At 50.3% G+C, this 17,439-nt stretch overlaps 1 pseudogene; it reads right to left on the reverse strand.

Annotated features, from left to right (window-relative positions):
- Positions 1-726: 726 nt before the first annotated feature.
- On the reverse strand, positions 727-5,275 carry LOC134729379 (uncharacterized; annotated as a pseudogene).
- Positions 5,276-17,439: the final 12,164 nt, after the last annotated feature.

Here is a 17,439-nt window from a genome sequence, read left to right on the forward strand (position 1 = left end):
GCCCAGGGGCTGACCCAGAAACCGTGAATTCAGCATGCTCAGAAAAGCCTGCAAAGCCATCCTCTTCTGAACAAAGTTCAGATTTCAATTCCCCTGTTCTCAGATGTCAGGCATAGAGCAGAGCCTTGTTAACCATGGTCACACTGTTTCATACTGAATTGTTACAAATTAGTACTTGTTCATCCTGCGTAACTGCAACTTTGTATTTTTAACCAATACCTCTTCGTTTCCTCCTGCTGATGATCAGGGTATATCCATAGATAATCATCACATTGGCCGGGTGCAGTGGCTCACACATGTAATCCCAGCACTTTGGGAGGCCAAGGTGGGCAGATCACGAGGTCAGGATATGAGACCATCCTGGCTAAAACGGTGAAATCCTGTCTCTACTAAAAATACAAAAAATTAGGTGGACATGGTGGTGGGTGCCTGTAGTCCCAGCTACTGGGGAGGCTGAGGCAGGAGAATGGCGTGAACCCAGGAGGCAGAGCTTGCAGTGAGCCAAGATTGTGCCACTGGACTCCAGTCTGGGCAACAGAGCAAGACTCCATCTCAAAAAAAAAAGAAAAAGAAAAAAGAAAATCATCACATTCTTTTTTTTTTTTTTTTTTTTTTTATTGAGAGGGAGTTTCACTCTTGTCGCCAAGGCTGGAGTGCAGTGGCACAATCTCGGCTCACTGCAATCTCCACCTCCCAAATTCAAGCAATTCTCCTGCCTCAGCTTCCTGAGTAGCTGGGACTACAGGCGCACACTGCCACGCCCGGCTAATTTTTTGTGTTTTTAGTAGAGACGGGGTTTCACCGTGTTGCCCAGGCTGTTCTCGAACTCCTAAACTCAGGCAATCAGCCTGCCTCGGCCCCCCAAAGTGCTAGGATGACAGGCATGAGCTACCGTGCCCAGCAATATATGCAATTTTTAAACAGTCAATTAGACCTCAATAAAGCTGGGGGATGGTGGGGGGGAAGAAATACAGAAATACATTCCCCTTCCCCAGAACCAAGGACAAAGCCTTGCAGACCTAGGGCTGCAGGTTAGACCCTCGACTCATGGAGGGGCTACTTCAGAATTGCTCACAAAAAAAGGCTGTGGGACCGGGCATGGTGACTCACGCCTGTCATCCCAGCACTTTGGGAGGCTGAGGTGGGCACATCCCCTGAGGTCAGGAGGTCGAGACCAGCCTGGCCAACATGGTGAAAACCCCGTCTCTACTAAAAATACAAAAAAAAATAGCCTGGCGTGGTGGCGGGTGCCTGTCATCCCAGCTACTCAGGAGGCTGAGGCAGGAGAATCGCTTGAACCCAGGAGGTGGAGGTTGCAGTAAGCCAAGATGGTGCCATTGCACTCCAGCCTGGGCTGCAGAGCGAGACTCCATCTCACATACACACAAAAAGGCTGTGAGGAGGCAGATAATTTGTAACAATTCAATCCTGCAGCTGTCCACCTGCAAAAGCATGGAATGGTATTTGATGAAGCCTTTTTTTTTTTCTTCAGATGGTGTCTCGCTCTGTTACCCAGGCTGGAGTGCAATGGCACAGTTTTGGCTCAGTGCAACCTCTGCTTCCCGGGTTCAAGTGATTCTCCTGCCTCAGCCTCCTGAGTAGCTGGGATGACAGGCACCCACCACCACGCCTGGCTCGTTTTTGTATTTTTAGTAGAGATAGGGTTTCACCATATTGGTCAGGCTGGTCATAATTAACGTCTTGTTGGGTTTAACTCGAAATGCAAAAATGTTGAGTCTGTACAGCCTATATTTGTAGATTTATTGCAGTTCACTTCCTTTGGCTGCTAGACCACACATAACTCATGGCAAACTCCAGAAAAAAAAAAAAAAAGACAGAGAAAATAAACAAAAACAAAAACAGAGTTTCCACCATTCCATCATTCCCCTTCTTTATTCATTCTGTTTGGTGCCTTAAAAAAAATCATTAAAGAAAACATATATAAAATGTAGATTTACCGTTGACGTTTTTAATTTGTACTCAAGACACTCATCTGCTCAGCGCACACTGTAGTGAAAGACACCGTCTGCTGTAACTTAAAAAAAGTGTGTCTGGGCCGGGTGCGGTGGCTCACGCCTGTATTCCCAGCACTTTGGGAGGCCGAGGCGGGCGGATCACAAGGTCAGGAGATAGAGACCAGCTTGGCTAATACGGTGAAACCCCGTCTCTACTAAAAATACAAAAAATTAACTGGGCGTGGTGGCCGGTGCCTGTAGTCCCAGCTATTTGGGAGGCTGAGGCAGGAAAATGGAATGGCGTGAACCCAGGAGGCGGAGGTTGCAGTGAGTCGAGATCCCACCACTGCACTCCAGCCTGGGCAACAGAGTGACAGAGCGAGACTTTGTCTCAAAAAAAAAAAAAAAAAAAAAGTCTGCCAAGGAGTTTTGCTGCACCCATGAAAGGAAGAAAATGGTCCAGGTAAAGTTTTGCTTCACCCATGAAAGGAAGAAAATGGTCCAGGTAAAACAGCCATCGGGATGTAACAAAAAATTGTCAAAGATCACACCCTATAGAGGTGGCTGATTTGATACAACAGCCAGTGAACTTTTTGACGACAAATATTGCAGACTGCAAGAGACACTTCTTGTTCACGGAAATAGAAATAAAGCATGGTGTCTGCACCCGGCTTTCTGCTGTAAGCTGAAGTATTTCACGGCAGCAGGAATTCGGCAACCCACCGTTTACACTCCACCCTTTAAAACGGCTGAGTGGGGTGGGGACCTGCCTTTGGGGAGAAAAGCAAATTTTATTTAAGCCCCTGAAAGAGGAGTGGGTTGGCCAGGCGCGGTGGCTCACACCTGTAATCCCAGCACTTTGGGAGGCTGAGGTGGGTGGATCACTTGAGGTCAGGAGTTTGAGACCAGCCTGGCCAGCATGATGAAACCCCATCTCTACTGAAAATACAAAATTAACCAAGCGTGGTGACACATGCCTGTAATCCCAGCTACTGGGGAGGCTGAGGCAGGAGATTAGCTTGAACCCGTGAGGTGGAGTTTGCAGTGAGCCAAGATCATGCCATTGCACTCCAGTCTGGGTGACAAGAGCAAAACTCTGTCTCAAAAAAAAAATAAAAATAAAGAGTTGATCTCCTAGGAATTAACACCACAGTGGTGATTACCAGAAGCTGGGGAAGGGAGGGAGAAAGAAGGGATGGAAAGAGGTTGGTCCACGTGTACAAAGTTACAATTAAATAGGACTAAATTACATAGTTTTATTTCTCCTCAGGGTGACAATATTTAACAAGAATATATTGAATATTACAAAATAGTCCAAAGAGAGGATTTTCTTGGAAGGAAGTGTGGGAATGGGGTGAAGGATAAAAGACAACAAATTTGATACAATGTATAGTGTTCGGGTGTTGGGCGCACCACGTTCTCACAAATCTCCATTGAATAACTTACTCATGTAACCAAATACCACCTGTACTCCAATAACTTATGGAAAAATAAAGTTTTTAAAAAAGATACATATTGCAGAGCATGGTGGCTCATGCCTGTAATCCCAGCACTTTGTGAGGCTAAGGGAGGTGGATCACTTGAGGTCAGGAGTTCAAGACCAGCCTGACCAGCACGATGAAACCCCGTCTCTATTGAAAATACAAAATTAACCAGGCGTGGTGGCACATGCCTGTAATCCCAGCTACTTGGGAGGCTGAGGCAGGAGAATCGCTTGAACCTGGGAGGCGGAGGTTGCAATGAGCCAAGATCATGCCATTGCACTCCAGCCTGGGTGACAAGAGCGAAACTCTGTCTCAAAAAAAAAAAAAAAATGCATATTCCTCAGCCAGTGGAAAATGAGATTTCTGAGCAGCTGGATCTGATAATTACCATGAGGTGTCATTACATGATATACACGTGCTTGGAAACATTATATGTCATAAATGTGTACAATCATTATGGAGTTTTTTTCTTGAGACAGGGTCTTGTTCTGTTGCCTAAGCTGGAGTGTGCAGTGATGCAATCATGGCTCAGTGCAGCCTCAACCTCCTGGACTCAAACCATCCTTCCACCTCAGCCTCCCCAGTAGCTGGAAATACAGGTCTGCACCAGTCGGTCCAGCTAACTTTTGTACTTTTTTTTTTAAGAGATGGGATCTTGCTATGTTTCCCAGGCTGGTCTTGAGCTTCTGGCCTTGTGATTCTCCCACCTCAGCCTCCCAAAGCGCTGGGATTACAAGCATGAGCCACTGTGCCTGATCTGAACGATGATTCTTAAAAATAAAATAAAACTTTAGAAGAGAAGAAAATCTAATGGTGGTTTTTGTCTTTTCATTGGCTCTGTGTTACTTTGTAGCTGCAATTTTTCTTTCCTTCATTAAGTCAGCTCCAAATTTGCAAACTCAAGTGAAGGGTAAGTGAGTTTTCTGTGTATCTTCTTGGCATGGGGTGGTGAGTGTGTGTGTGTGTGTGTGTGTGTGTGTGTATTTGTATGTCCAGGGTTCCTCCCCATCCCTGAAGAGACTTGGGGCTCCTTAATATCCATATAATTTCTATTTTGAGCAGAAAGAGGAAAAGTCAACATTTTGGAAACTCCAAACTCCACCAGGGGCTTGGCTGAAACAGGTGTGTGTCGTTTCTCCAACCAGCCAGCTCGCCTGTGAATCTCAGAACTTATGTTAATGAGAGTTGCCTGCCCACAGCTCTTCTATGAATAATGTTTTTGTATGTAAAGGAGAAGCAAAAACATTTTTTTGACCTCTTGGAGCATGAAAATCAATAAGAAGTTGATAAAGCAAAGTCTGTGCCTGCTGAAAATAAAACAAGTGTAGTTTATTTACCCACCGAATCCTTCACGTTGTCAGACCTGCATCGAGATGATTTATAGACCAACACCCCATGAAATCATTTAAAGCAGATTAGATTCCTAGGACAATCCTCTCTAATATGACAAGCTGATAGAGGCTGACAGGTAACTAGGTTGTTCAGGATGGCAAGCCAGTCCCAGAAATTCTGATTAAATTAAAATATTAATGGTACCACTGGGAGAGGAAGATTGAGTTGAGGTGGGCGAATTCTGTGAGGACCGAGGTGCAAACACCAAGTCACAGTCGCTGTGCTGGAAGCAGAAGCCTGGGGGTGCCAGAGGAAGTTACCTTTGCTAAATCCGAAAGCAGGGCCTGCATTGCGGTGCTGGGGGCAGGGTGGGGACAACTCACCTGCCAGGCTCAGAAGGGAACACTGAGCTTCCCTAATCACCTCCTCTCTCTTGCAGCTGCAAAGGTGATGGCCGGAGACCCTCGTCTCTGCAGCTCTTAATTCTCCAGTAGCCTCTCCCATGCCCTCTGCAAATGCCCGTTTGCAGGGCACTTTAACCCAATCTGAAATTGAGCCTCCAGCACCGTGACTGTGTACAGACTCTCTAGGAAACTGTCTTGTGCCGGCTGGATGAAAGCTTATTGCTGTGTGTGTGTGTAGTGTGTGTGTGTGGTTTTGTTTTTTCCCTGCAGAGAAAAATGCAAAGAATCTTGCCCCGGCCACAGGAAAAGGAGATTCCTGAGCAGTGTACCTTTTTTCTTTCTTTCTTTCTTTCTTTCTTCTTTCTTTCTTTCTTTCTTTCTTTCTTCTTTCTTTCTTTCTTTCTTTCTTCTTTCTTTCTTTCTTTCTTTCGTCTTTCTTCTTTCTTTCTTTCTCTTTCCTTCTTTCCTTCCTTCCTTGCTTCCTTCTTTCTTTCTTTCTTTCTTTCCTTCCTTCTTTCTTTCTCTGTCTCTCCTTCCTTCCACCCTTCTTTCTTCCTTTCTCTCTCTCCTTCTTTCTTTCTTTCTCTCTCCCTTTCTTTCTTCTTTCTTTCTCTCTCTCCTTCCTTCCTTCTTTCTTCCTTTCTTTCTCTCTCTCTGCTTCCTTCTTTCTTTCTCTCTCTCCTTCTTTAGTTCTTTCTCTCTCTTTCTTTCTGTCCTTCCTTCCTTTCTTCCTTCCTTCCTTCGCTTTCTTTCTTTCCTTCTCTCTCTCTTTCTTTCTCTTTCTTTCTTTCTCTCTCTCTCTCCCCTTCCTTCCTTCCTTCCTTCCTTCCTTCCTTCCTTCCTTCCTTCCTTCCTTCCTTTTTCTCTCTCTCTCTTTCTGGCTGGCTGGGTGGCTTGGCTGGCTTGTCTGGCTGGCTTGGCTAGCTGGCTGCCTTGCCTGGCTTGGCTGGCTGGGTGGATTGGCTGGCTGGCTTGGCTGGCATGGCTGGCTGGGTGGCTTGGCTGGCTTGGCTGGCTAGGCTGGCTTGGCTGGCTTGCTGGCTTTGGCTGGGTGGCTTGGCTGGCTTGGCTGTCTGGGTGGCTTGGCTGGCTTGACTGACTGTGTGGCTTGGCTGGCTTGGCTGGCTTGGCTGGCTTGGCTGGCTGGGTGGCTTGGCTGGCTTGGCTGACTGGTTGGCTTGGCTGGGTGGCTTGGCTGGCTGGGTGGCTTGGGTGACTTGGCTGGCTTGGCTGGCCGGGCGAGCTTGGCTGGCTTGGCTGGCTGGCTGGCTTTGGCTGGGTGGTTTGGCTGGCTTGGCAGGCTGGGTGGCTTGGCTGGCTTGGCCGGCTGGGTGGCTTGGCTGGCTTGGCTAGCTTGTCTGGCTGGTGGCATGGCTGCATTGGCCGGCTGGGTTTCTTGGCTGGCTTGATTGGCTGGCTGGCTTGGCTGGCATGGCTGGCTGGCTGGCTAGGCTGGCTTGGATCGCTGGCTGGCTTTGGCTGGGAGGCTTGGCTGCCTTGGCTGGCTGGGTGGCTTGGCTGGCTTGGCTTGCCTGGCTGTCTGGCTGGCTTGGCTGGCTGGCTTTGGCTGGGTGGCTTGGCTGTCTTGGCTGGCTGGCAGGCTTGGCTGGCTAGCTGGCTTGGCTGGCTTGGCTGGCTGTGTGGCTTGGCTGGCTTGGCTGACTGGCTGGCTTGACTGCCTGGCTGGCTTTGGCTGGGTGGCTTGGCTGGCTTGGCTGGCTAGGTGGCTTGGCTGGCTTGGATGGCTTGGCTGGCTTGGCCGGCTGTGCTGGCTTGGCTGGCTTCGCTGGCTGGCTGACTGGGTGGCTTGGCTGGCTGGCTGGCTTGGCTGGCTTGGCTGGCTGGATGGCTTGGCTGGCTTGGCTGGCTGGCTGACTTCGCTGGCTTGGCTGGCTGGCTTCGCTGGCTTGGCTGGCTGGGTGGCTTGGCAGGCTTGGCTGGCCTTGCTGGCTGGGTGGCTTGGCTGGCCTGGCTGGCTGGCTGGCTTGGCTGGATGGCTGGTTTTGGCTGGGTGGCTTGGCTGGCTTGGCTGGCTGGGTGGCTTGGCTGGCTTGGATGGCTTGGGCGGCTTGGCTGGCTTGGCTGGCTGGCTGACTGGGTGGCTTGCCTGGCTGGCTGGCTTTGCTGGCTTGGCTGGATGGATGGCTTGGCTGGCTTGGCTGGCTGTCTGGCTGGATTGGCAGGCTTGGCTGGATGGCTGTCTTGGCTGGCTTGGATGGCTGTGTGGCTTGGCTGGCTTGGCTGGCTCTGTGGCTTGGCTGGCTTGGCTGGCTGGCTTGGCTGGGTGGCTTGGCTGGCTGGGTCACTTGGCTGGCTTGGCTGGCTGGCTGGCTTTGGCTGGGTGGCTTGGCTGGCTTGGCTGACTGGGTGGCTTGCCTGGCTGGCTGGCTTGGCTGGCTTGGCTGGATGGATGGATTGGCTGGCTTGGCTGGCTGGCTGGCTGGCTTGGTTGGCTTGGCTGGCTGTCTGGCTGGATTGGCAGGCTTGGCTGGATGGCTGGCTTGGCTGGCTTGGCTGGCTGTGTGGCTTGGCTGGCTTGGCTGGCTGTGTGGCTTGGCTGGCTTGGCTGGCTGGCTGGCTTGTCTGGGTGGCTTGGCTGGCTGGGTCACTTGGCTGGCTTGGCTGGCTGGCTGGCTTTGGCTGGGTGGCTTGGCTGGCTTGGATGGCTTGGGCGGCTTGGCTGGCTTGGCTGGCTGGCTGACTGGGTGGCTTGCCTGGCTGGCTGGCTTGGCTGGCTTGGCTGGAAGGATGGCTTGGCTGGCTTGGCTGGCTGGCTGACTGGCTTGGCTGGCTTGGCTGGCTGTCTGGCTGGATTGGCAGGCTTGGCTGGATGGCTGGCTTGGCTGGCTTGGCTGGCTGTGTGGCTTGGCTGGCTTGGCTGGCTGTGTGGCTTGGCCGGCTTGGCTGGCTGGCTGGCTTGGCTGGGTGGCTTGGCTGGCTGGGTCACTTGGCTGGCTTGGCTGGCTGGCTGGCTTTGGCTGGGTGGCTTGGCTGGCTTGGCTGGCTGGGTGGCTTGGCTGGCTTGGATGGCTTGGCTGGCTTGGCTGGTTTCACCGTCTGGATGGCTTGGCTGGCTGGCTGGCTTGGCTGGCTTTGCTGGCTGGATGGCTTGGCCGGCTTGGCTGGCTGGCTGACTGGCTTGGCCGGCTTGGCTGGCTGGCTGACTGGCTTGGCTGGCTTGGCTGGCTGTGTGGCTTGGCTGGCTTGGCTGGCTGGGAGGCTTGGCCGGCTGGGTGGCTTGGCTTGCTGGCTGGCTGGGTGGCTTGGCTGGCTTGGCTCGCTGGGTGGCTTGGCTGGCTTGGGTGGCTCTGTGGCTTGGCTGGCTCGGCTGCCTGGGTGGCTTGGCTGGCTGGCTTCGCTGGCTGGGTGGCTTGGCTGGCTTGGCTCGCTGGGTGGCTTGGCTGGCTTGGGTGGCTCTGTGGCTTGGCTGGCTCGGCTGCCTGGGTGGCTTGGCTGGCTGGCTGGCTTCGCTGGCTGGGTGGCTGGCTGGCTTGTCTGGCTGAGTGGCTTGGCTGGCTTGGCTGGCTGGGTGGCTTGGGTGGCTTGGATGGCTTGGGTGGCTTTGCTGGTTGGCTGGCTTGGCTGGCTTGGCGGCTTGGGTGGCTTGGCTTGCTTGGGTGGCTTTGCTGGCTGGCTTGGCTGGCTTGGCTGGCTTGCCTGGCTGGCTGGCTTGGCCGGCTTGGCTGCCTGGCTGGCTTGGCTGCCTGGCTGGCTTGCTTGGCTGGCTGTGTGGCTTGGCTGTCTTGGCTGGCTTGGCTGGCTGGCCGGCTTGTCTGGCCGGCTGGCTGGCTTGGGTGGCTTGGCTGGCTGGCTGGCTTGGCTGGGTGGCTTGGCCGGCTGGGTTGCTTGGCTGGCTTGGCTGGCTGGCTGTCTTGGCTGACTTGGCTGGCTGGCTGGCTGGCTTTGACTGGGTGGCTTGGCTGGCTTGCCTGGCTGGGTTGGTTGGCTGGCTTGGATGGCTTGGCTGGCTGGCTGGCTTGGTTGGCTTGGCTTGGTGTGTGCGGCAGCCGAGGCTGGGGCTGTGACTTCTACAGAGGTTGGCGTGACGGGGGGCATCCCTGCCCTCCAAGGGTCTGCCTGTGTGTCATGGGGAACATGGTTCGAGGCCCCTCCTGTAGCCACACAGCAGTGTGTTGCCGCGTGAGTGGTCTTGTCTGCAGGCTTTAGACTCAGCCGGATCGTTTGTGCCACGTGGGGTCTGCGCCGCCCCAGGGGCTGCATCTCTTTCAGCCACAGGATGTGCATCTTAGGGTTGCAGCAGACGGGGCTCCTGTGCCATGTGGGGTCCAACCCCTTGGCCTGAGCAAGGCGGCCAGTGGGCATTGTGCTGGTGACGACCTCCGGCCTCTGCTCCTTCCCCGGCTCTGAGTCATAAAGGCCTCCCAGTCCCACCTGGGAGCCGTGTCTCCTCTAGGAACTGCTGGGCATGGCTGGGTCCGGTCTGCCTCATTCCTGCATCTGATGCCCACCAGTTCTTCCCCAACTCCCCCATTCTCTATCTCCCCCTTCTCCATCTCCTCCGTCTCCCCCGTCCCCTCCGTCTTGCCCATCTCCATTTCCTCCAACTCCCCCTTCTCCATGTCATGGCTGCCCAGGCTCCGTCCCTCCGCAGGCTCGGTCCCCCCTTGTTCTGGGCAGGGCTCTGGGTGCCGGTCTGGTGCCAGTGCTGGGAGCCTGTGGTGCCTGTCACCCCTGCTCCACCTTGAGCTGTGTCCTGTCCCATGAGGAGGTGTCCCGGGACCTCAGGGCTGCAAGCCATGGCTGGGTCCGGCTCTGCCTCATTCCTGTATCTGATGCCCCCTAGTTCTCCCCCATTTTCCCCTTCTCCATCTCCTCTGTGTCTCCCGTCTCATGGCTGTCCAAGCCCCATCCCCCACCCAGGCTGGGTCCCCTCGTTCTGGGAAGCCTGTCTTGCCATGCCCATCCCTGCTGCCCCTCAGGACAGCGCTCTGGATGCCGGTCTGGTGCCAGTGCTGGGAGCCTGTGGTGCCCGTCACCCCTGCTGCACCTTGAGGAGCTGTGTCCTGTCCCACAGGGAGGTGCCTGGGGACCTCAGGGCCATGGCTGGCATCGTTGCTGTGGAGTGGCTGTCACCTTTCATGGTCGTCCTGCAACTGAGCTCCTGCTGCTTCTGGGTGAACCTGGGGCTGCCCCCGTGAACACTCTTGGGTCTGACATGAAGGGACCCGTGAACACTCTTGGGTCTGACATGAAGGGACCCTGTGAGGGAGGGGTGGGGTGGGCTGGGTCCCTGCGTGGGGATCGCCAAGGGGTGATGGCCACGAAATGCCGGGGACCCAAGATTGTCATTCACAGAGGGTGAGGTGGGGATGCCAGAGGCGCCTCTGCCTGGAACACCCTGGCTTCTGTCCTAGCAGGACGCTGGATGCTGGCCACGGTGAGGGTGATGCAGGTGCTTTTCTTGTGGGGTCCCTGGCCCACCTCACACATGAGATCTCAGGGAAATGGACCCCCAGAACACGTGGAGGGCACGACCGCTGGGCTCTGGGTCTCCCTGCAGCGCTGCCATCCACGAGGACCCCCCACTTCTCCAGCAAAGGCATGGGTGTGCACGCCTGGCTCTGGCACAGCCCAGAGCATCTGGGGCCGTGGCTGGGGAAGGACGGGGTGCTTGGGGAATGCAGTGGGTATGGGGATGTCGGAGGACACTCGGGCTGTGCAGGAGCCTCACCAGGGATGTGGGTGGGGGACGCTGTCTTTCGTTTCACAGCCCCAGGGAGGCTTCTGATGTCTCAGCCTTGAACCCTAATTGGGGGGCTCCTAGTGTCAGTGTGGGAAGCTGAGGGTCCCAGTCAGAGGTGAACCCCTCACTTCTGGCTCCTCACTCCCATGACCATGGGCTCCGGCTCATAGGTGTGTGTGAGGGTTGTCCTGAGGTGGTGTGGGGCAGACATGCTCTCCCAGATGGGCTCCCCGGAGCTTGGGGCAGGGTGGGCCCTGCAGGCCGTGGTTCCCAGTGTCACTTCCCTGCAGCAGCCACAGTCAGACTCTCCGGCCCTGCACCTGTCCTGTTGTTGGGGACCCTGACCCTTCGCAGACCCAGGTGGGGGCATCCGGGAATTCAGGGGAGCACCTGGTGACAGAGGACACCTTGGGGGCAGCAGCCATTTCCCTGGGAGGTGCGGCCAGTCTACCCACTGCCTGGAGCCCACACCGTCTCTCCTCAGGGGTCATGGGACCACCCTGTGCATCCACCTCCTTCACAGCCACAGCTGCCAGTAGATTAACGGGGCGTGTGTGCTGCTCTTGGGGTGGTCCCGGCCTGGCCCGGCCCTGCCCTCCCCACCAGGTGCCCAGGGCCACCCTGCCCACCTGTGCCCTGCCCTGTAGATGCTGCCACCTCCCTTTCCTGGGGGAGCATTTTGTCTTGTGTGAGGACGGGGTCATTCCCATGGTCACCACCTGTGACCCTCCCCTGCCTGCAGAGGGAACAGAGCTGGGCCTGGGCTTATCCATGTCGGGTGCCCCTGGGGGACCTGGGGGCTCGTGGCCTCCCCTGCACACAGGGCTCCTCCTGGCGGGGCCTCCGAACCCCCTCATTTAGGTGTCGCTGCACGTGGCTCCTAGGTGTGGATGTCCCCACTCTGGTGAGGGCTCCTTCCTTCTGGGGTCGTTTGTGGAATGTGGCCTGGGTCCATGGCTCTGGGAGGGAACAGCCCAAGGGTGGGGCCCCCCTGGCTGGGGAGGAGGCCCCGCAGAGAGGCCCAGCCTGCATGCTGATGCATCTGGCGTGGCCGCGGTCCCCCTCCAGCGCCGACGTTTGTAAATCCTGAAAGGAGCCATGCTGTGGCTGAGGGAGCCAAGCCCGTGACTGAAAAATCCTCCAAACATTCATTCAAAAATACAAGTGTGATCGCCAGAAACGCTTTTGTACATTTACACAAAACATTCATACAGGCCGTGGCGGAGGCTCCTGTCTAGGACCGGCAAGGCGCCTGGGAGCCACCGGTCACCCTTGTGCCCACACAGACCCTTTCCAGAAAGACGCAGGCCCCGGAACTGAGGCCGGGTCAAGTCGGGAATGGCAAGTGCCGGAGGGTGTCAGTGTGGGAACCTGTCCTGTTCACGAGCGGCCCTACGTGTCCCCCGGGCACAGAGCTCTAGGCAGGTCCAGCCACGAACCCACAGAGGCAATCAACACGCTTCTGTGAATAAATAAAAATTTATCATTCCATGCAAACGCACTCATTTTCCACAAAAGACAACAGTTTTTACACAAGCGGCGGTGTCCCAGTGGTGGCCGTGGCACGTGTGGAGCGGCCCCACGGCGGCGTTCTCATGGGTGGCGTCGCAGTGGCTCCAGGTCCTCATCCCCGCATGCATACTCGTACAGGTCCACGGCGCCCAGGGGTGAGGGCACCTCAAAGAAGGGCCTCTGGGCCAGCGGGGACTGCAGCGCACTCAGCTTCTGCTCCACAGGTCTGAGCTCGGCCTCGAACCTGCAACGAGGGGATGGTGAAGACGTGGACAGCGGCGTGGAGCAGGCCCTGGGCCCTGTTTTCCGAGAAATGCAGGCTGCTCCGCAGCCAACCTCCAGCACAAGAAAGTCCCCTGAGCCGACCTTGAGCTCCAGCCGCTGACCCAGCAACAGGCTCCTGGCTGAGAAAGCAGGCTCCACCAACGCTCCCGGGGGAGGGGCCAGCGGTGCAGGTGAAAACCCACCCAGGACGGGACGGAGCCCCAGGCATGAGGTGCACAGAGAGGAACCGGGCGGGCTCGTCTTTTCCCCAAAGCGACACGACGGTGACTCTCAGAGGGCAGCCTCTGAGCTGCAAGGGGCCTGTGTTTACACAACTGGGTCATGGTGTCCACACAGGATTGGAGAACAAACGAGTCCACGGTTTGGACAAATTCTCCCAAAGCACAGAAGCTCCTAGTGGAGGCCACCACTTCCATTCTGACCAGAACACACAGCAGTGCGAGGACTGGACGCGCACCTTCCGTTAAGGTCTCGGCAGTGACATCGGGCGCTACTCCGGGGAAACCAGCGCGGCCACCGACAACACAGAGTCTCATAGAGATCCTGCGGGGACACCTCTGCTTTCCAAGATGCCCCCCACAGCCTGGCACTGAGCTCCCACTGCCGGAACAGGCATGGACACAGTGAAGGCAGTCAACCCCAGTGTGGTGCTGGCCACTGGTCAGGTGTGGAGCAGAGGTGACAGACGGTGGTGGGGACAGGTGCACACCCATCCAGGCTATGTCTGGGGGACACAGCTGCCTCAGGGTGTCTGGCAGGAGAAGGCAGACTGGGAAGTTCTGGGGGAGTGGGGACCCAGAGGTGGGCTGCCAGGTCAGAGCCACTGTGCAAATAACTGACCACAAGGAGGACAGACACACAGGACAGACAGCCCAGGGTAAGAAATTTCCTCAGGAAAGGCTCTGGTAGAGGAATCACAATTAGATGAACCAAAGCTTCAAATTCTACATTTTCATATATATATATATACACACACACAACTTTAGCAATAAAAAACAAGTAGACTTTAATACTCGTATACTTTATAATACATTTTGGAACTGCCTCATTCTCCCTTTAGCTGGTCACTGTGCACCTCGTGTTCTCAGTCTCTCCACCAAAAAAAAATTTTCCTCAGGAAAGGCTCTGAGAGAGGAATCGTAGTTAGATGAACTAAAGCTTCAAATTCTACATATATATATATTTAGCAGTAAAAACAAGTAGACTTTAATACTCTTATACTTTATAATTCATTTAGGAAAAGAAGGAACACCTTTGCAGCTACTCCTGCTAAGTTACCAAGAGTTTTTTCAATACTAATCTTCACAATTCATATTCAAATACTAAGAATCCCTAATCCCTTTAAAAATACATTTGTATTTCCAATAATTTGATATAGGCTCTCAAAAAGTCATTACATGTTGAGGGTAAAATCGAAACAACCTAAACATTAATGCCAAGTAATGAATATAATAGTTCACACATATTAAACAGTTAATTCATATGTGTAATACATTGTTATATATATATTTATACACAAAAACAAACATGTATGTGTATAAAATCTCAACAAATCCGATAAGAATTATTAGAACTAATAATTAGACACTGTTGTTCTACTTCTGTGACCCATGATCTTAAACCATTATAGAATAAACCTTAAAAGCAATCATTATTTTCAAAGACAATTTTGAAACTTGCCTTGTGTGAGTTACTAAATAACTGTGCTCCTTGGTTTCCTCATCTGTTACATGGGTAGAACCAACACTGTTACATAAAGATTAGAGCAGTTAATAGATAGAATATTTTAGTATTTATAGATCTAGAATATAAAAAGGAATTAATAAGTTTTAAGGAGAAAAAATAAGGGAAAAATAGTCTCATTTTCAAGCCTACTAAACATAAAATGTTTCTTACATTTAATTTATACATGCAGGGTAGGTCACTATACTAAAAATAAAGCACATTTAATTTGAAATTTTAGAAAGGGTAGATTGTTCTTATTTAGAGAATTGCAATACATTTTAATTTGTGAGCAGGAGGTCATGGTGTTATTTAGAAACAGTGACAAGAAACTTTTTTTGGCTATTATAAATGGAAATGGAAAAAAAGAAAGAAAAGCCAAGAGTAGTCATTTGACTCCAACAAGTAGTTTTTAAAAACTATTTCATTTGATTATCAGCTTCAGTTTCAAAGGTTATATATCTGATAAACAAAACACCAAGGGAAAGCTTGATAATTAACAAAAAACTCTATAGTATTTCCTTTTTTTCATCTTTTTCCAGGTCAGATTCTTGCAAGCACTGGGAAATTAGTGTTTATTTAAGATTTAATGACAATGTTAATGCCACTGTCAATCTGTATTCTTTATCTAGAAAGGCAAATCTGATTTACATTAACCTGAACACCTTAATAACTAATTAAAATCTCAGCCTTCTGGCTAAGTTCTTAGACATTTATTCTGTTTAACTCAGCAACAAAATATTATTAGTCACTTTCTTTTGAGAAAGGTGAGTCTAATTTATTGGTACTATTAGGGCATTTTATAATCTGCAACCTAATTAGCCTTAACAAAGTATTTTGTACTCAGCATGACTCAAATATTTTACTGAACTTACTGAAAAATAATGCTGCCATTGCATTTCCACTCTAATATACTGCAGTGATTTTGTGTTTGCACATATTTGTCCATGTCATATGTTTGCTTGAAAGAATGTAAAACAAAGAATGCATATAGATTATTAAAGAAATCCTCCCAAATTTGTTCACATATATTAGATCCTAAAACTAAATAGGTGTTCTTTTTCTGAATTGAGATAGATTAACAGAACATATTAACTGAAATAACTGTCATATTATTTATAATTCTTACCAGACACATGCAATTGAGCCTATGACCGAGGATGAAGACTCTATAAAGGACATCGCTCAAGTATACAATATGATTTTCTTTAATTTTGATCTGAAAGACTTGTTAATAGAAAGACTGAAGTTCTGTCAAACAAATTGATTACATTTCTACTGGATTTTGGAAATATGTAGCATCTGTGATAAATTAAAGTACTTAATCATCACTTATTGTCTTTAGTGTACAATTTATTATATCTCTATTTTTATACCCCTCAACGTATTTGCAAAATTAATAGAACTTTCTTAAGAATACAGTGACTGTCCTCAAAATCCACTTAAAATTGGTAGCCTCGAATTTATATTTCATCTACTCTTCCAAAATAATTATTGTATTGTTGGTTTTAAATCTAACATCTCACTATTTTCTATTTTATCATATGCTTTTCTGATGCATATTTTTTTCTGCTTTATGTTGATTTTTATGATCTTTTTTTTCTTTATTAGGTTTTAGGTGTAACTCTTTTTATTTTTGTAGTTACTTCATAGTTCATAATATGCAGCTTTAACTTATCACAGTCTAACTTCAAATGATATTACATCACTCAGACTGATTTGTGAGTACAGAGAGACTGGGCAGGGACATATATGATGAATCAGAAGCACCTGACTCTTTTAAAAGGCTCACTAATCTTAGTAAAATAAACCCATACAGAAAATTCTTTTATTTTAAGGTGAGTAAACATGCACACACATGGCCCTTCAAGGTCATTCTGTCAGTTAGCCTTAATCCAACCCATGAGATACCAGTTTGCCAGTTTATGAACATTGCCATAGAACAGTTTTTTTATTTTAAATTCTAAGTTTAAACTGAAGATTCAATGGAGGTGGAACTAGTTTTCTTTTTGAGCAAGAAAATAACTCAATTAAATGTACTATGTCTCAAAATATGCAGTATACACACCATCATGAAAACAAGACAAGAGTAAATAAATTATGACATCTAGAAAATTAGGTAAGACACTGTTCAATAATGAGGCAAAATAGGATGTGAATGTCACCTACGCTATCAAATAGAGAGAAATGTGGGGTTTCATCGAATAAATCTGAGGTTGAATGTATAGAACATTATTTCAAATATGTCTTGATTTGTATCTAAACTTATATCCTATAAAATCATGCAGAATATGAGGAGTCATTATCTAATTTTAAGTAGGAAAAATATGAATCAGTACTAATAATAAAAACTAATAATTTACTCAATGCCAGGCAATGTTTCTAGTGTTTTACATTTTCAGAAAACAATTATGAGATAACTGTGAAGAAAACAATTCTTCACTTTTCAAGAAAGAAAACCAAAGTAATGACAAACTAAGTAAGTGGCCCACCCAAGGTCGTATAGTTAAGAAATGACTAAGTTTTAGACCTTATAGACCTTAACATGTTTTATTTGTTTGCTTGTTTTGAGATGGCATCTCGCTCTGTCACCCAGGCTGGAGTGCAGTGGCACGATCTCGGCTCACTGCAAGCTCTGCCTCCTGGGTTCATGCCATTCTCCTGCCTCAGTCTCCCAAGTAGCTGGGACTACAGGCGTCCACCACCACTCTCGGCTAATTTTTTTGTGTTTTTAGTAGAGACAGGGTTTCACCATATTAGCCAGGATGGTCTCGATCTCCTGACCTTGTTATCCATCTGCCTCAGCCTCCCAAAGTGCTGGGATTACAGGCATGAGCCACCACACCCAGGAGACCTTAACATGTTTTTAAGTAAAATGTATTATTTTTCATGTGTAATGTTTGCTCTGTCTCTCATATATACATAAAAATATAAATATAATCATGAAGAGAATTATAATAGCCAACTTTATATTTCAGAGATATTGGCTTGGCATTGCTTTCAGCAGGTATTTTGACATTAGCCTCTGGAGTGGAGTTGGG

The sequence above is a fragment of the Pan paniscus genome, chromosome 18 (genome assembly GCF_029289425.2).
Source record: "Pan paniscus chromosome 18, NHGRI_mPanPan1-v2.0_pri, whole genome shotgun sequence".
In the NCBI taxonomy this organism is placed as follows: Eukaryota; Metazoa; Chordata; class Mammalia; order Primates; family Hominidae; genus Pan; species Pan paniscus.